At 38.6% G+C, this 18,506-nt stretch overlaps 2 long non-coding RNA genes across 2 annotated transcripts; one reads left to right on the top strand and one right to left on the bottom strand.

Moving 5' to 3' along the window:
* Positions 1 to 4,623: 4,623 nt before the first annotated feature.
* LOC134667761 (uncharacterized) lies at positions 4,624 to 6,355 on the bottom strand. The gene is made up of 2 exons (XR_010098683.1): positions 5,208 to 6,355; positions 4,624 to 5,082 (listed from the first exon to the last, which is right to left on the bottom strand). It is a non-coding gene; the product is annotated as an uncharacterized LOC134667761 (long non-coding RNA).
* Positions 6,356 to 6,400: 45 nt separating this feature from the next.
* LOC134667760 (uncharacterized) lies at positions 6,401 to 8,137 on the top strand. Its single transcript, XR_010098682.1, has 2 exons — positions 6,401 to 7,552; positions 7,679 to 8,137. It is a non-coding gene; the product is annotated as an uncharacterized LOC134667760 (long non-coding RNA).
* Positions 8,138 to 18,506: the final 10,369 nt, after the last annotated feature.

Here is an 18,506-nt window from a genome sequence, read left to right as displayed (position 1 = left end):
GTATCTAATTCGAGCGCGTTTTGATCTATAGGACCTTCACTATTATAAAGAGAACCATCTAGAATCATCTGACGACCATGTGTTAGAAAATACGGTGTATTTTTAGTTACTTCGTGACGAGCTGTATTTAATGCACATTGTATTTCCGATATGTTCTTATCCCAGTTACGGTGATCAGAACGCACGTATGAAGCAATAGTTCTTACAAGTTCACGGTTCACTCGTTCCGTTTGATTCGTCTGAGGATGATATCTAGGGTTATAGAAAATATGAGGGACATTATATTTGGACATTAAGTCTCGAAAGTCTTTTGAAGTAAATTGAACACCATTGTCGCAGAATATATATTTAGGAACCCCATGTATCAGGAATATCCCTTTTTCCATACACTTAACTATAGCTTTCGCAGTTATGTTGCGTAGTGGAAACAAAGTCACATACTTACTGAAATAATCAGCACATACAAAAAGATACTGATTTCTCAAATAAGACGGAGGAAAGGGACCAAGAATATCACAAGATATGGCTTCGCCTGGTGACGATATACGTCGGGGATTACCCATCAAGCCAGGACGAGCTAAATTAACAGGTTTATAAGTTTTACAAATTTCACAAGATTCGACGTATTCTTTCACGTCTTGAAACAACGTAGGCCAATAATATAAGTCCGCTATTTTGGAATGGGTTTTAGCCACGCCAAAATGACCGGCAGTAGGATCATCATGATACTTATTTAAGATTTCATTTCGGTGCTCATAAGGGAGTACCAGCTTCCAGTCAAATTGAGCTGTCAGACGATACTTATTCTTAGAGTAACGGAAAAGTTTATCATTTTCAATTTTAAAGTTTGGAAAGAGAGAAGGTTTTTCAGATACCTTTTTATATATATCAAGATACCAAGGGTCTTGAGTAGTAACAGAATTTATAGAACTGACATGAATACGAGAAAGACAGTCAGGTATGACATGTTCTTTGCCCTTTCGATGAATAATTTCAAAGTTAAATTGACTTAATCTACACGCCCATCGATTTAATCGTCCAGTAGGGTTTTTTAAGTTTTGGAACCATTTTAAAGATGCATGATCAGTTATAATATAGCATTTTCTCCCTTCTACATATGCACGAAATTGCTCGAGACCATAAATCACAGCTAAGAGTTCGCGCTCAGTAGCCGAATAGTTCGTCTCTGGTTGGTTGAGTGTACGGCTGCAGTATGCGATCGGATGATCGATCCCATTATAAGACTGAGTCAAGACCGCGCCTACGGCGTAAGAAGATGCATCCGTATGTATATAGAAGCTTTCATTAAAGTTAGGGCATTTAAGAATAGGAGAAGAAACTAAGGCAGATTTAAGTATGTTAAAAGAATCGTTAACTTCATTTGTCCATTCAAATTTTACTTTCTTACTCGTTAAGCGAGATAAGGGACGAGCTATCTTTGCGAAATTATTAATGAAACGACGGTACCAACCGCACATTCCAAGAAAACGTTTAATATCCTTAGCATCTTTAGGCGTAGGAAAATTTAAAATTACATCAATTTTAGATGGATCGGTTCGCAGACCGTATCTATCAACTAAATATCCTAGATATTTCAGTTCACTCCTACAGAAGGATGACTTTTTCATATTAATAGTTAAATTTGCTGATTTTAATTTTTCAAAAACCGCTTTAAGTAATCTTATGTGTTCATCGAAATCGGAAGTACAAATAATTATGTCATCAATATAACAGAAAACCTTGTGATCAAAATGGGAAGTAAAGAGGTTATCCATGAGACGTTGCATAGTCGCAGAAGCGCCTACCAAACCAAAACACATTCTATTATAGTGAAATAACCCTTTTCCTGGTACAGTAAAACTAGTTTTCTCCTTGGAGTCTTCACTAAGAGGAATCTGATGATATGCCGCACTCAAATCAAGAGAGGTAAGGAATTTCGCATCGCGTAAATTATCCAGTATGTATTGAACATGTGGTACGGGATACGCATCAGATTTTGAAACTGCGTTTACTTTTCTACTATCTAAACAAAGTCTTAAGTCTCCGTTAGGTTTTTCCACCATAACGACAGGAGAATTCCATGGGGAATGAGAAGGTTCGACAATTCCTTCTTTCAGCATACGATCTACTTCTTTAGCTAGTGCAGCTTGTTTAAAAGGACTAAGTCGATAATATTTTTGTTTTATCGGAGGAGTATCTCCGGTATTTATAACATGTTCCATTAAGTGAGTCTTTCCCAAACCAACCTTATCAGTATCAATTTGATCAAAAAGAGATTTAGTAGCCTCAAGTCGAGACTTTTGTTCAGAAGATAAAGAGTCATAAGTAGTAAGTCCTGTCTCTGACGGTAAAGCGTCAAGACTAGCAATATAATGAGAATCAGTTTTTTCTATATCAGTAATGAGGCCTGGAGCTAATCCATAGGCTCTCCAAAAGTTTAAACCAAGTACCATTGGAGTGGCAATCTCCGGTTGAATATTAAAGTGTATAAGTTTAACTTGACCTTTATAATTTACTGGTAACACCATATATTCAGTAGATACGATTCGATGATCGTCAGCTACGTTCACCATAACAGGTTTCGTATGTTTTTGAATAGGAATCCCACCTGTGGCGAATACTAAATGGCTGTTGTGGCCCAGGAAACTAACACTGGCACCACAATCTAACAATGCCTTGAAATTCAAGTTAAGTATATTCAATAGCGCATATACCCTATTGTCTCCCTTTGGAGGATTAAAGAAAATCGTCTTTTCTGCGCGATAGGGAGCAGAAGGTCGACATTTATTATTAACAGAAAAGACCTTATTTAGTTTTTTGTCTTGGAGTTACATTTAACACATTCGGGAGTTTTCACCCCTTTTTCTCCACATTTAAAGCAAACGATATCTCTAGAGCTCTTGCACTCTTTAGTGTTATGGTTGGACCTACCACATCTAAAACATTTTAGTTGAGAAGAGCTTTGTGCTACCGTAGCAACAAAGTTTCTGGAAGAATTAGGAAAACGAGACTGGAAGGACTTATTCCTAGGTTCAACGTTCTTTGGTGGATGTTCTGATGAAGAATTATTTGACTGGTTTGATAAAACCGGTTCACGAAATTGTTTAGCCTTAACCTGAGCTAGTTCGATGCGCTTACACAACGACTTCAACTGCTCAATCGATCCTATGTCATGTAAAGCTAAATCTTTGGAATACTCCGGACGAATGTTTCTCATCATAGTATCCAGCTTCTCTTGTTCAGGAACCTCTTTTGCAAGACGCTCATACATTCCTAGAATGGTCGATACGAAATAAACAATAGTTTCAGACTTGGCTTGAGTCCTAGCCCGTATTTCCTGTAACAACTGATGATCCAAATCAGGTATATCAAATTCATCTTGTAAAGCCGCGGTGACTTCTTTATAAGTAGTAAGTTTCGTACGTTGCGACCGGAACCACGACAACGCAGGACCTTCGAGAATCTCAGGAAAACCTCTATATATTCGGCTTTCGGAAATTCTTCTAGCATCTCGCAACTCTTCGAGGCGAGACAGGAAAGTACGAACACAAGTGTCACCTTTAAATTTCAAATTTAAAGAATTTATATTAAAAGTCTTATCCGTTTTGTAAATAATCTCCCTAACAATACGAGATTCGTTAGGAGATTGAAAGTCATCATCCGAACCAGACGACGCAGAAGAGCCTTGCTCATTCAACCGATCCAATAAAGAAGTAATTAACGTTTTCAACAGAAGTACCGCTTCGGTCTCCTGAGGCAACCGTGAAATACGACACAATAGATATTTGCAACGCGAGGATAGCCTGTCGATCGCCGCTGCTGATAATTCTCCTTTTGCTTCTAACTCTATCTCCTCTACCTTATGCTGACAGAGTTCTAATTCGGAAGCTTCATTACTTATTACCAAGTCCTGGAACTTTAGACTACCCTTTTTGGCTAAATCTGCAGTCTGTTTTAAAGCTTGACACAGACTGGATCTACGTGAGATGGGATTAACCGGAAGTCTGCGAATCGCTAATTCATGTGACATTTCGTCTTTATGTAAATGGGTGATTTTACAACCCGCTTTTATGAAATCCATCTTTCAAGATTGATATGTAATATCAGAAGTAAGTCAGTATAGAGTTATAATATTTTTAAAGATAAGTTAAAATTTTATAAGATTTTAACCCTTTTAAAGTATTTTAAAATATTGAGAAAATCTCTTTAAGTATAGCTAATTATTTAGCGTATAAAGTATAGCTTTATTTATAAGTTGGTTAAATTAATAAGTTTAACCTCCAACACAAACAACACTTTCAAACAACAATTTGCAATTCCCTTTACATATAAAAACCTTAATACTAAAATATTTTTAAAATGTTTCACTTGGAAATGTCATACTCCATAGGCCATACGTTGGGCACGCCACTGTAATAGGGGAGGGTGAGCTCTGGGTAAGTGGTCCAGAACCCCCAAGATCTACCTACTTAAAAATTCAACAATGCTTACGGCTAACTACGAGCATAGATAGGGTCGTGGTTTCTGCCACTATGGAGTGAGAATAGATATCCAAATATTTAAATTAGGACGCCAGGATACTATCCTCATCAAACGTATGACATATCCAAATGAAAATACAAATTTATTTACTAAATACTTTTATTCACTTTACACCACAATAGGACCTGCTACGGCCTCAACACTTAAAATTTAAATTATATACCGTAACTATTACTAATTAAATTTAACTTAAGTACATCTCAGGCATACTCGGGCCTGCAATACACACAAAATCCTACATAGGAATTACAGGTTTCATAATAATAATAGAATTTACCATGTAGAAAGTTCACGTTAAAAAGAAATTCAGACTTAAATATTGTTTATCCTTTCCATCAAAGGAACACAGTCACTAATGTAAATATAAGTTTTTAACTCACAGTTTTATCGTATAAACACTTCACCTCGAGTCCAAAAATTAAGTGGAGAAGACGGCTTCTCAACTAGCATGGTGCGACACCACCCTAGATCTTCCAAAAGCCATAGGGCCAAGAAGATGAAGAAGGCAAGCCAAGGGACAGGCCAAGCCAAGAAGGGACCCTAGAAACAAAGAAAATGTTCTAGGTTTTAGCGAGGTTATGTTATAAAAAATATATTATATTTTTAATTTAATTGGGACAAAGCGCGATTTAGCTTGCGGACATAATGAGATTAAAAATCCTTACCGGTTTCTAAGCCGAGTCCCTTATATTAGACACCAGACGTGGCGACGTAGGCACACGCGGTGAAACAAAATGATGCCTCATATTTGTAAAGGGATTGCTGGAAAATCACACCAAAACACGACATTAGCTAATTGCAATTGACAATAAACAACTTCGTCTTTCCTTCCGTATATTTAGAAAGTGGGGACAACTCACCAAGTTGGTTTAAAAGAGGTGAAAAGGTTATGCCGCCATTACCGGCGCATAGGAAGCTAGGTTAATCATATTTTGGGCCAAGCTGGAACAAAATATATCCACGATTAAAACATTGAACACCGAATTTAACCGAGTTTTAGGAAATACAATCTTTAAATAAAATACATACCCCATGAATTAATTGCCGACCTGATGTCGAAATTACGTCTTACATCTTGTCACGGAATATCCCAGTGATCAAGCGAAAAATCAAATGGCAAAAACCACAGACAAAGTGGTGAATGGAATACTTCCCATTCAATGACATCGCAACTGACCGGATCCAATTTACAGAAAACCGAAGTCACCAAAAATAAAAAGAATTACTAATTTCGAAAGCTAAAAATAAGGACATTATTTATAACTACGAATTGCAAAATATAAAAGAACACATACCAAATGTTTATTCATAAATACTCTTTATGTATGACTGATTGTTTGTGCCAAACCACAGACAACAAACCGACCGACATTGACAGACGTCAATGTTTACTGCGACAGAAAACAACACTGTTTCAACCCGTTTTACCAAGTCAAAGCTATTTATATGTAGTGTAACCATGTACAAATGTATTTCAATTGTGAAATGTGTAAACTCCAAAGAAAACAAGGTATTTATGTCCCAGCACAATGCAGGAACGAACAATGGATGCGCTAAATGCGACGATTTATAGATGATTGATGACCTACCATTCCGGTAAGTTTTATCCTCTAAATATAGCCAAAAGCGTATATGTGAAGATTAAAAACAACATTTCTGGTCTCCGACCTTGACCTATCTACTCTAATACCCGTGTAGAACGTATATTAACCACCAAATTCTTACCAAACAAACATCTACTTTTCTAACCTATAACGTATCTATCTATAATAACATTCAGACGTTTATAACACTGGGTGGCTACCCTAAAGTGTTACAGTCCCACGATCACCCCGATCTACCTACCGAACTATGAACTGTAACACTTTAGGGTAGGCACCCAGTGTTATAAACGTCTGAATGTTATTATAGATAGGCACTTTATAGGTTAGAAAAGTAGATGTTTGTTTGGTAAGAATTTGGTGGTTGATATACGTTCTACACGGGTATTAGAGTAGATAGGTCAAGGTCGGAGACCAGTAATGTTGTTTTTAATCTTCACATATACGCTTTTGGCTATATTTAGAGGATAAAACTTACCGGAATGGTAGGTCATCAATCATCTATAAATCGTCGCATTTAGCGCATCCATTGTTCGTTCCTGCATTGTGCTGGGACATAAATACCTTGTTTTCTTTGGAGTTTACACATTTCACAATTGAAATATATTGTAACATGGAAATACTACGTGGAAATAGCTTTAACTTGGTAAAACGGGTTGAATCGGTGTTGTTTTCTGTCGTAGTAAACATTGACGTCTGTCAATGACAGTTGGTTTGTTGTCTGTGGTTTGGCACAAGCAATCAGTCATACATAAAGAGTATTTATGAATAAACATTTGGTATGTGTTCTTTTATATTTTGCAATTCGTAGTTATAAATAATGTCCTTATTTTTAGCTTTCGAAATTAGTAATTCTTTTTATTTTTGGTGACTTCGGTTTTCTGTAAATTGGATCCGGTCAGTTGCGATGTCATTGAATGGGAGGTTTTCCATTCACCACTTTGTCTGTGGCTTTTGCCATTTCCAATTTCGCTTCATCATTACTATCTTTCGAGACAAGATGTAAGACGTAATTTGTACATCATGTCGGCAATTGATTCATGGGGTATGTATTTTATTTAAAGATTGTATTTCCTAAAACTCAGTTAAATTCGGTGTTCAATGTTTTAATCGTGGATATATTTTGTTCCAGCTTGGCCCAAAATATGATTAACCTAGCTTCCTATGCGCCGGTAATGGCGGCATAACCTTTTCACCTCTTTCAAACCAACTTGGTGAGTTGTCCACACTTTCTAAATATACGGAAGGAAAGGCGAAGTTGTTTATTGTCAATTGCAATTAGCTAATGTCGTGTTTTGGTGTGATTTTCCAGCAATCCCTTTACAAATATGAGGCATCATTTTGTTTCACCGCGTGTGCCTACGTCGCCACGTCTGGTGTCTAATATAAGGGACTCGGCTTAGAAACCGGTAAGGATTTTTAATCTCATTATGTCCGCAAGCTAAATCGCGCTTTGTCCCAATTAAATTAAAAATATAATATATTTTTTTATAACATAACCTCGCTAAAACCTAGAACATTTTCTTTGTTTCTAGGGTCCCTTCTTGGCTTGGCCTGTCCCTTGGCTTGCCTTCTTCATCTTCTTGGCCCTATGGCTTTTGGAAGATCTAGGGTGGTGTCGCACCATGCTAGAGGGGAAGCCGTCTTCTCCACTTAATTTTTGGACTCGAGGTGAAGTGTTTATTCGATAAAACTGTGAGTTAAAAACTTATATTTACATTAGTGACTGTGTTCCTTTGCTGGAAAGGATAAACAATATTTAAGTCTGAATTTCTTTTTAACGTGAACTTTCTACATGGTAAATTCTATTATTAATATGAAACCTGCAATTCCTATGTAGGATTTTGTGTGTATTACAGGCCCAAATATGCCTGAGATGTACTTAAGTTAAATTTAATTAGTAATAGTTACGGTACGTAATTTAAATGTTAAGTCTCGAGGCCGCAGCAGGTCTTATTGTGATGTAAAGTGAATAAAAGTATTTAGTAAATAAATTTGTATTTTCATTTGGATATGTCATACGTTTGATGAGTATAGTATCCTGGCGTCCTACTTTAAATATTTGGATATCTATTCTCACTCCATAGTGGCAGAAACCACGACCCTATCTATGCTCGTAGTTAGCCGTAAGCATTTTTGAATTTTTAAGTAGGTAGATCTTGGGGGTTCTGGACCACTTACCCAGAGCTCACCCTCCCCTATTACAAGATTACTTTTTAAGTAGGGTAGGATAATAACACTGTAATACTAACTACCGGCCTCCCACTCAATAAACAGTGGGGAGACGAGGTAAAAACCAGTTGTCCGGCTGGACGAGCGTCAGTCGTTGTCGAGCATTAGCCAAGTAAAGTTCTGGGTAGTATCTCTCAAGCAGATAATCTGTGTTATAAGTACTAGAATAAGTGTCACTATTAGGTAATGGTATCTATGTATCTGTAAAATAATAATAAACGTAATTAAATAAAGTGTGCTGATTGTGAATCCTAGCGTTTTAATCACATGTTATGTTTTTGTTTTATTCATTCTACTCTTTAAAACCTTTTCTACATAATATTAGGTCCACTTGGGCGGTTTACGAGTGATTTTTTTGTTTGATACCTTGTAATAGATTTTTATAATCTACAAGAAATCAAATAAAAAAATTACGTACATCACCAGATATAGTAATCCACTTCGTCACCTTTTTCTGGTAGTATTTCGTTTCTGTAACGGTCTGGCGCCCCCTACGCAGAGTTTCGCGTAATATTCCCTATTGATAACCTTCGTCCTTCTCAGATTTGAAAGTCAGTTAGGTAATAAAAGCTTGTAAAATAGTTTCTGGTTGGGCCAGTAATTGACTGGTAAAGAATAACTTAAAGGTGGACTTAATCACCTTTTGTACCTTTAACTTGTTTTGTGCAATAAAGTATAAAATAATGAAATAAATAAATATTTATAGTACATCCTATTTTACTAGTAGAAATAATAAATAGGACCAAACAATGGAACTGTTACAATTATAGAGTAGGTAACTACTTTATGCAATCTGTTTAATTACGGAGGCAAACATAAGAAAAACATCAAAATCAAATTTCATGTAACTAATAAAATAACTAAAAAAAGTTTCATAATTTCAATTATAGAGGACCTTTGGTTCCAAAGGACCAGAACCAGAGCTTTGGTTGCAACTATTGAGGTTTTCCATTTATCCAAGTAACCAATTAACCAGGTTTCACTGTAGTAGTAAAATATAGGTTTACATTTTTTGCCTTATTACAAAGGAATAAGGTCCAAAAGTGTAAACATTATCTTTGACGTCGACAGTCCATTTTGAGGAAAAAATTAAACTAGTTGAAAAACACGAAACTGAAGGCTCTCGACTGACAACAGATGACGGCCAACAGGCCACCGGCCGGCTATCTGATAATGTGTGTGTAAATCGGCCTGCAGGCCACGGACTGTCCGGCAGATATCTGTCGACGCTGACCGGAATCGACGAGCCGTAGTCCGAATAGCCGTCAGTCCAAAATCTGTAATAGAACTGTTAATGTGTGGCCTGCTGCGGTTAACTGACAGGCTAACATCGTCCGGCGAACTGTCAATTTGTAGGGATCTGTCAAAATTATATCAGACTATTGCCGGCAGGCGGCCGTACGGTGGGAAAATGACGACTCGTCTGTAGTCGCAGAGGTGGCAGCAGACCATTGCCGGCCGGCAATAATCGCTTATGTTTGTGGACGTTATTGGTCTAGGACGGCAGGTCGCCCGATAAGGCCAGAGACTGCAGGCGGACTGGTAATCAGTGGGCCCCTTTACCGGTAGGCCACCAGCGCTTCTTCTTCTTTAGTAATATCAAAGAGAATTGATAGTATACTATAGAGGGGTCCTGTCATAGTAAATTTTGTAGTCACCGTAAAATTACTGCCATCGATCGACACACGACTAAAACTCAAAATAAATACACGTATACAATTATCAAAAAAAATGTGTATATATATATGGATAAATGATTTTATTATTTTTATATAATTTTTACCCATGTTCATTCCCTGATATCTATGTGTCAAAATTGTTCAATATGAAACGGTGTCGTCACGCCATCTAGCCGAGGATAGGCCAAAGGTGTGTGCGCCATCTATCCGAGAATGACTTTCTCTTGATTTCCGGGGCACGTTTTTTTCTTAGACCTTATTCATCTTATACGATCTTATGTCTTTGGTAATATAGTAATATGGTAATATAGTTTACAGACTAACAAACATCATTTTATTATAATAATAAAGTCCAATGACGCATCTCTACCTTCAACCCCCACACCGATGTTGCGATTGAGCCATCTTAGATGTCGCTTTTTGTGGGGCCGCTCCCCGTACACTTCCCAAATATCCGGAACACCCAGTCCAGAGATATCTTAAAATCTAAAAAAGGTAATAATATAAATATTGATTGACTTATAGCTATGCCCCTTTGTTTGAGTTTTTTCGTCTATCTGCCTCTATCGCCCGAGGCAAGAGCGATAGCGAGGCAGATAATGACGGTGTCGAATATTCGCAGTCCCTTCAGGAGTGAGAGATAATTTGAATGGCTAAAAGACAGTCGCCGCTCTCGTTTTGTGGCACGTGTAGGATTCTCGGGAACGCGTGATATTTCCTTATTGACCTTATAAGGTTTAATACTTTAACGTCGCGCTTGCTCTGATACTTCAGATTTAGATTACTATATATCTAAAAATCTAAAGGAACCTGGAAGTATATTTGAAGATTAAATATCCTTAATAGCGTAATTTCTGTAACATAGCAAAATAATAAGAGCCTACCCACATTTTGAGGAATTAACATTTTTTTATGACTCGCGGTTTGTTTCACTAGATATATATCCACCGGGATATGGACCATAATACAAAAAGATAATCACGGTCCATATCCCGGTCGATATAATTAAGTATTTCAAGAAAATATTTAGGTAGGTACCCGCGAAGAAACTGCTAACAACTACCTAATAAACAAATGAATACATTATCATACTAATATTCTCAATTGTATTCCAACTCCTTGTAAGCTCAAAATTATTTCATAAAGCCCGCATGCATAAACCCATCCATATATGTATGTAAATTAGGTCCGAGTCTAGAATTTCACAGTTAGCTACTAACTACCCCGAGATTACTTTGCTAATTATTTACGGCGCGATTCGGGAAATGAATTAGATATTAACTAGATACGATATAGTAAAGATATGTGACGTCCCACGCGTAAAGGTACCTTATGGCGGTATTATTAACGCCGCTCCAATATTATTGCGGTGCTATGCGACGTAATCGTCAGACGCCATAAGGTACCTTTTTCCGTGGAACGTCACATAACTTTACTATTTCATATCTAGTGAATCTCTAATTCATTTCCCGAATCGTGGCGCCAGCCGCCATAAGGTACCTTTAGCCTTGGAACGTCACATATCTTTACTATTTCATATCTAGTGAGTCTCTTATTCATTTCCCGAATCGAGCCGTAGTCATCGAGCGACTAGACGGACTTGAACGCTGAATTATTAGTATATTGCCCTCTAGCGAGAGAAGCAGTTACTTAATTAAATAGTGAAATACAAAAGTTGAGTCATTGTGTGCAACTTTGAGAGAAACAGTGACTTAATTAAACGACTAAGGGCCACTTGCACCATCGCACTAACCCGGGGTTAAGCGGTTTAATCGTCAACCCAGTGTCAAATTGTACTGGTAACCATGATAACTCCAGGTTTAACCGGTTAACCCCGGGTTAGTGGAATGGTGCAAGTGGGCCTAAGATATACATAAATTCACATTTTTGCCACAGTGTGCATTATCGGTCTCCCACTTCGCACTTTACGCGAATCTAATAAAGTACCGTATTTTTAACGTATCGTTAAAATACGAGTAGAAGGTCAAAACTTAAGCCGACCACTGACTAACAGGCCACCTGACGTTATCGGCCTGTCAGTTAGAACAAAAATTTGACAACTCCGAACAACTGACAGGCCGATATGGTCCGGCGGACTGGTAATCAGTGTGCTCCTCTACTTCATGACATCAAAATATTACCTAAAGAGGCCCACTGATTAACAGTCCGCCAGACGGTATCGGCCTGTCAGTTAGAACAAAATTTTTACATTTCCGAACAACTGACAGGCCGATACCGTCCGGCGGACTGTTAATCAGTTGGCCCCTATAATGATGTCAATTGCACGGGCATTTCGCGCGTCCTTGTCTTTACTTATTTATATGTGAAAACTTCCACCTTTAAATAAAATATCCTTTAAAATGTCTGTTCACTCAGGTAGCCACAAGTCCTTAAGGACCAATAACTTATTCAACAAACACAATGTATGCGCGGTCATCTTGGGAAAAAGCACTCTACGTATTAGGTAGTATTAACATGCCGTGGCGTGGGTACGGTAACGCCATCAGATTTTCTGAAAAATCGCAGCGCTTTTGTAGATCATAATACGGTTGCCAAAAATATGAATAGCAATATTGAGGCAAAAGGCCTCAATAAAAGTATTAGTCGATGATTTCGATCAAAAATAAAATTACGCATTATATGAGTAGAAGCAATTTTCATAATAGTTACACATTTTTGGTGTGATTTAGAGCTATGTCATAGTATTTTTCTATCGAGCAAAAGTAATTTCATTGAGTCGAAGCCTGATATTTAATTTTTTTCATATGTTTAGTACCTATTTTATTATACTAGAATTTTGGTATTATCCATTTCACTAAGTTTGGCTATTGTAAATTATTTCCATTCCACCATACTAACGGTCCATAAAATGTAGTAACAAATAACCTTAGGTACCTACATGTACACACAATAAGATGTTTAGTCCCCATATTTTCTCCGTCCAACGTTAATATAAAGTGATGGATCACTGGCGCATAAACTTGTCCAATACATTTTTAACTGACACAACGTTAAGGATGTTTGTACGCTCGCGAAGATGTATTAGCTCTTTATAGGTAGCTCGGAGACTGGTATAGGTACCTAGATAAGTGACTGTGTTATTCAATAAAGCACCACTTTCGGTCAGAGGACCAATTTTTGAATATTGAAAGCTCGATTTGATCTGTCAAAAATCTGTGGAAATCGGCAAAATATACCTTTAAACGAGCAATCCTTGTTTATTTAAATGTCGTAGTCAGATCGTATAATCCGCCGTATTATATTATATTACGGCTAGCCATTTTCAAAAACAGGGGAGTTTTGAAATGCGGCGGTTCGACGGTTAGCCGGATTGTCATTGCAATACGTTCTTCAATAAGGCGGCCTACGTTTAGCCGCATCGTACTACTATTTAGATTGTAGAGTGACCAGTTCTTTCGGTCGCCTACGTAACCGGAGTTAGACAAAGTTTGCAATTTTATTTATTTTTACCATGGTCCCACCGCACTAGTTACATGTGTGCCGCTTTGCGGGGCTCCTATTTCTGCATCCTATTCGGCATCTGAAGCTACCTAACGAACCTAACCTACTTACCTACCTGCGCTTTTTTCGCCAGTGTAATGTTTTCACGGACGTCTCACTAAATCAATAGGTAGGTACAAAATTAGCCATCGAAATTCAAAAATCAGCCCCCAGGTCGGTGTTAGACAAATGATTTTAACACCGAACAGTAACACGACATTTCTATTTTACATACTGAAACAAATATTGAAAATCCTCGCTATCACCGCTCACAGGTAGAATTGACCAACAAAGGCTTCGTCTTGAAAAGGGGGCTTAACGTCGAGACACATTGTTGAGCGTTCGGGTGTTGAGGGCGGATTTGCGTTGATTCGATGGCTACGATGGAGTTTTAGAGTGACATTCCATTTCCAACTGCAGCTGCAATACTGTTCATTTTACTATGGAAACGCGTCGCTGTCATTGTCAATTTCCATAGTAAAATGAACAGTATTGCAGCTGCAGTTGGAAATGGAATGTCACTTTAATTCAGAAAATATAAAGTCTGTCAATTTTGACAGACCGCAACGAGCTATAGTAGTGATAAGCTTTTGGCAAAAAAATTGGTACAAGCTTTTAACGCTGACTGTACTTTTCTTTCTACAAGCAACTAATACTCATTGAGATAATTCTAACAACCCCAAATACAATTAGCTTGCGTTGATTTATCACAGAGTTCCCATGGCCACCTGTCTTCATCATCAGATCAGCTCCATCTCATCATAATGATTGCATTGTCATCCGATTTACATAATTATATAGGTATGAAAAATTTCATCTCAATCGAGAAGTATTTGGAAGAATTTGACCGACACTTTGTTAGTGTAGTTTGTTAACTAACATACTAACAGGGCAAGTGAAATAAAAGCTTGTAATAATAAAATGATGAGACTTACGGCGCGATTCGGAAAATGAATTAGAGATTAACTAGACACGATATAGTAAAGATATGTGACGTCCCATGGAAAAAGGTACCTTATAGCGGTTGGCGCTTACGCTATTGTTAACGCCGCTCCAATATTATAGCGGCGCTATGCGACGTAAGCGCTGTCCGCCATAAGATACCTTTTGTCGTGGAATGTCACATAACTTTACTATTTCATATCTAGTGAATCTCTAATTCATTTCCTGAATCGCGGCGCCAGCACCTTTTTCAGTGGAACAACATATATCTTTACTATTTCATATCTTAGTGAGTGTCTAATTAATTTCCCGAATCAAGCCGTTATTTTCTGAATGTGTAACTCTGTACACAAAACATATACACTTCGTCAATAAATACTTGTATTACCTAAAGGGTAATATTACTACTGAAACTGGAGTAGACTGGACCCTCAATACCCTCATTATGAAAACTTAGTACTGGAGCAAGTAGGTATTTCATTGTAATGTACGTAGCGTGTATTCCTAGGTGACGGGAACTTTAAAGAGTAATGTAGAGGCTTCTAGAATGTCCTTTGGGTTTCAGTAGTTACTTGGACAATACAATACAGGGTGTGTCTGACCTTGGGGCTTTAAATCCAGGGCTCGATTCTACTCGCTTAACTGAGCTACTTTTATTATGGCACCAACCCCGAAATCCCGAAACTTTCTTTTATTTTTTCATACATTTTGGCTGATCAAATGTCGACGTTTTCTATGGAAAAGCCAAAAATTTATCCCCGATTTTAGGGTTGGTCGTTGGTCCCATAGTAAAACTAGCTCAGTTTAACGAGTAAAATCAAGCCCTGGATTTACAGCCCCATGGTCAGACACACCATGTATACGGTGTTTTTAAATAAAGTTAAGTAATTATTTATCATATAAACTGTATTGCACAAAATATTTACATCAATGTGCAAAAGCGGACTTAAAACGCAAAATGGCATTCTCTACCAATCAACCACTGGTGCAGAGAGAAAAGTGCCTACATTAAAAGTAATAAAAAAACGATACTAATAAACTAAATTTTACATGTTATTGGATTTAGATTTTATGTATTTGCATTAAACATGGTATGAAATTTGGTTGCTAGTATCAAAATTAACCCCGGCTGTTTGTACAGATTTTGTTGTGATCTTTAGTGAACCGCAGAATAAATTCGAGAAGTTTCACAATAATATAGCAGTCGGAGATAAATACTGTATGCAAAGGGTGGGTTTGTTATCTATGACCAAACTCTGAGGGGTTAATAAGTAGGTCATGCTGGACAACTTTTAGTATGGGGCCAATCCCGAAATCTCGAAAAAAAAAACTGATGTCTTATGTAGTTCCGATTTTTAAATAACTTGATGTTTTGATATAAAAATTAAAGATTTCATATATCTAATACCTTTAAACGAGAAATTCCTGATTATTTCTTATTATATATATTTCGGGGATCTCGGAAACGGCTCTAACGATTTCGGGGTTTTCAGGGGCGATAAATCGATCTCCCAGATATTGTACTATAATAATAATATCTTACATTACATACACTTTAATGGCAGTAGAAAGTAGCCTAACGTAAACACATCAGCATCCCTAGGGGCTTAATTCGCATTCCATTTAGGAGTGAAACTTTATGGTTACTTCACGACCCGGCCTCTAGGGGGCAGTCAGGTTCGTATGCATAATCGTTTGCAGAGTGAGGTTCTTTTTATGCAAATTCTTTTGTTTTGAAAGTGAACAAAATAAAAATTCAACTGCGTTCCAATTGAAAATGTTTCAAGGTGACATTCGAATGACTGCTGCTTTACTGTTGCGTCATTATTAGACATCGTAACTTTTACAGCATTTTTGGTGCAGCGGAGTGGTGTTAACGGAATCGGTATAAACAATTTCAACCTTAATGATTAATTAGCATTAATTACGTTAATATTAACCTTAATTTACCATTTCAGTTGGAATTATCTATACCAATTCCGTTAACACCACTCCGCTGCACCAAAAATGCTGTAAAAGTTACGATGTCTGGTCATTAGTTCATTACTGTGGTTCATGCCGCCAATCGTGCAATCTGTCAACTTCCATGATAGCTGTCATCCTTTTGATGTAATTTCTTTTGTTTTGATCGTTTGAAACAGAAAAAACCGAACAAGTGCGAGTCGGACTCGCCCACCGAGGATTCCGTACTTTTTAAGTATTAGTACAACAACTGGCAAATGGCGCACAGAGTCGTCACGGCTGAGAAACTCAGGTGGGCCATAGACAGCTTCCATCCCTTCAAGGCGGCTGGTCCGGATGGGATCTTCCCCGCTCTCCTACAGTGGGGTCTAGGACTCATCCAGGAAACCCTGACCGACATCATGGCAGCCTGCCTAGCCTGGGGGTACGTGCCCAGGAGATGGAGAGATGTGAATGTGGTATTCATACCTAAACCAGGTAAGAACGACTACACAGCTGCCAAATCCTTTAGGCCCATCAGTCTCACATCATTCCTGCTGAAAACTTTGGAAAAACTGTGCGACAGGGACCTGAGGGACCGGGCGCTAAAGAACATATCGATGCACAACAACCAGCACGCGTACAGCTCAGGTAAATCTACGGAGTCGGCTCTTCACATGGTTGTAAGCCGCATTGAGAGAGCCATCCACGGCAAAGAAATGTGCCTCGGCACTTTCATTGACATAGAGGGCGCTTTTGACAAGACTCACTTTTCCAGTATAGGGAACGCCTTGGAAAGCCACGGCGCTGAACCTGGACTAATAAAGTGGATCATGAACATGCTAAATCAAAGGACAATAAGGTATGTAGGTGAACCGCAGGCCGTAGCGGCGGTGCGAGGATGCCCTCAAGGGGGAGTTCTCTCACCTCTGTTGTGGAACCTAGTAGTCAACAACCTCATAACCAAACTGAACGAGGAACACTTCTACACAATAGGCTACGCTGATGATCTGGCAATATTAATATCAGGTAAATTTGCCAGTACAGTATGCGACCTCACCCAGGCAGCTCTTCGGATCGTAGAACGCTGGTGTAGAGATTTTGACCTATCAGTTAACCCCACCAAAACAGAAATGGTAATGTTCACCAATAAAAGGGCACTTGGCAACTTTACCAGACCAACACTCTTCCAGACTGAGCTACAGCTGACCGACGAAGTTAAGTACTTAGGGCTAACGCTCGACAGTAAACTCAACTGGAACAATCACATCAACAAACGCATAGACAAGGCGGGAGTAGTCTTCTGGCAGTGCAGAAGGATGATTGGTAAGAGGTGGGGACTCAACCCGAAAATTACCCTTTGGCTCTATAAGACTATAATCCGCCCCCTACTCTGCTACGGTGCTCTAGTTTGGTGGCCAAGAACAAACCTAGGCAACGTACGAGACAAGCTACAAAGACTCCAGAGGCTCGCATGCGCGGCCTCCACTGGCTGCACGAGGTCCACTCCGACTGCAGCCATGGAGGTCATGCTAAACCTTTCACCGCTGCACCTACACATACAACAAGAGGCCAGTCTCTCAGCGGTAAGGTTACGAACCCTCAATATATGGTCTAACACCACAGGAGCTCTTCACACAGCATGCCTGGAAAAAGTATACAGCGAATTTCCAGTGCTCATGGCGGGCACGGATCGAATTCACAAACAAGCCATCTTTGACAAAAGGTACAAAATACAATTATTTGAGGACGACAACTACGAAGGACTCAATCCCCGGGAGCTGAGAATCTTCACTGATGGGTCCAAAACAGACAGCGGATCAGGCTCTGGAACCTTTTCAGAAGACCTGAACATGTCAATCACCACTCCGCTAGGAGCCCATAACTCGGTATTCCAGGCTGAGTGCATGGGCATCATTAACGCGGCGGCTGCCATCACTGCAAGGAAGGTAGTAGGATCCTCCATCCGCATACTCTCCGACAGCAGAGCAGTCTTAATGGCCCTAAAAAGCCATATAGTCACATCCAAACTTATACACGAATGCCACGAACGACTAATGGAGGTATG

The sequence above is a fragment of the Cydia fagiglandana genome, chromosome 9, assembly GCF_963556715.1.
Source record: "Cydia fagiglandana chromosome 9, ilCydFagi1.1, whole genome shotgun sequence".
Lineage (NCBI taxonomy): Eukaryota > Metazoa > Arthropoda > Insecta > Lepidoptera > Tortricidae > Cydia > Cydia fagiglandana.
Note: the sequence above shows the minus strand (reverse complement) of the source record. Positions and strands in the feature narration are given on the sequence as shown.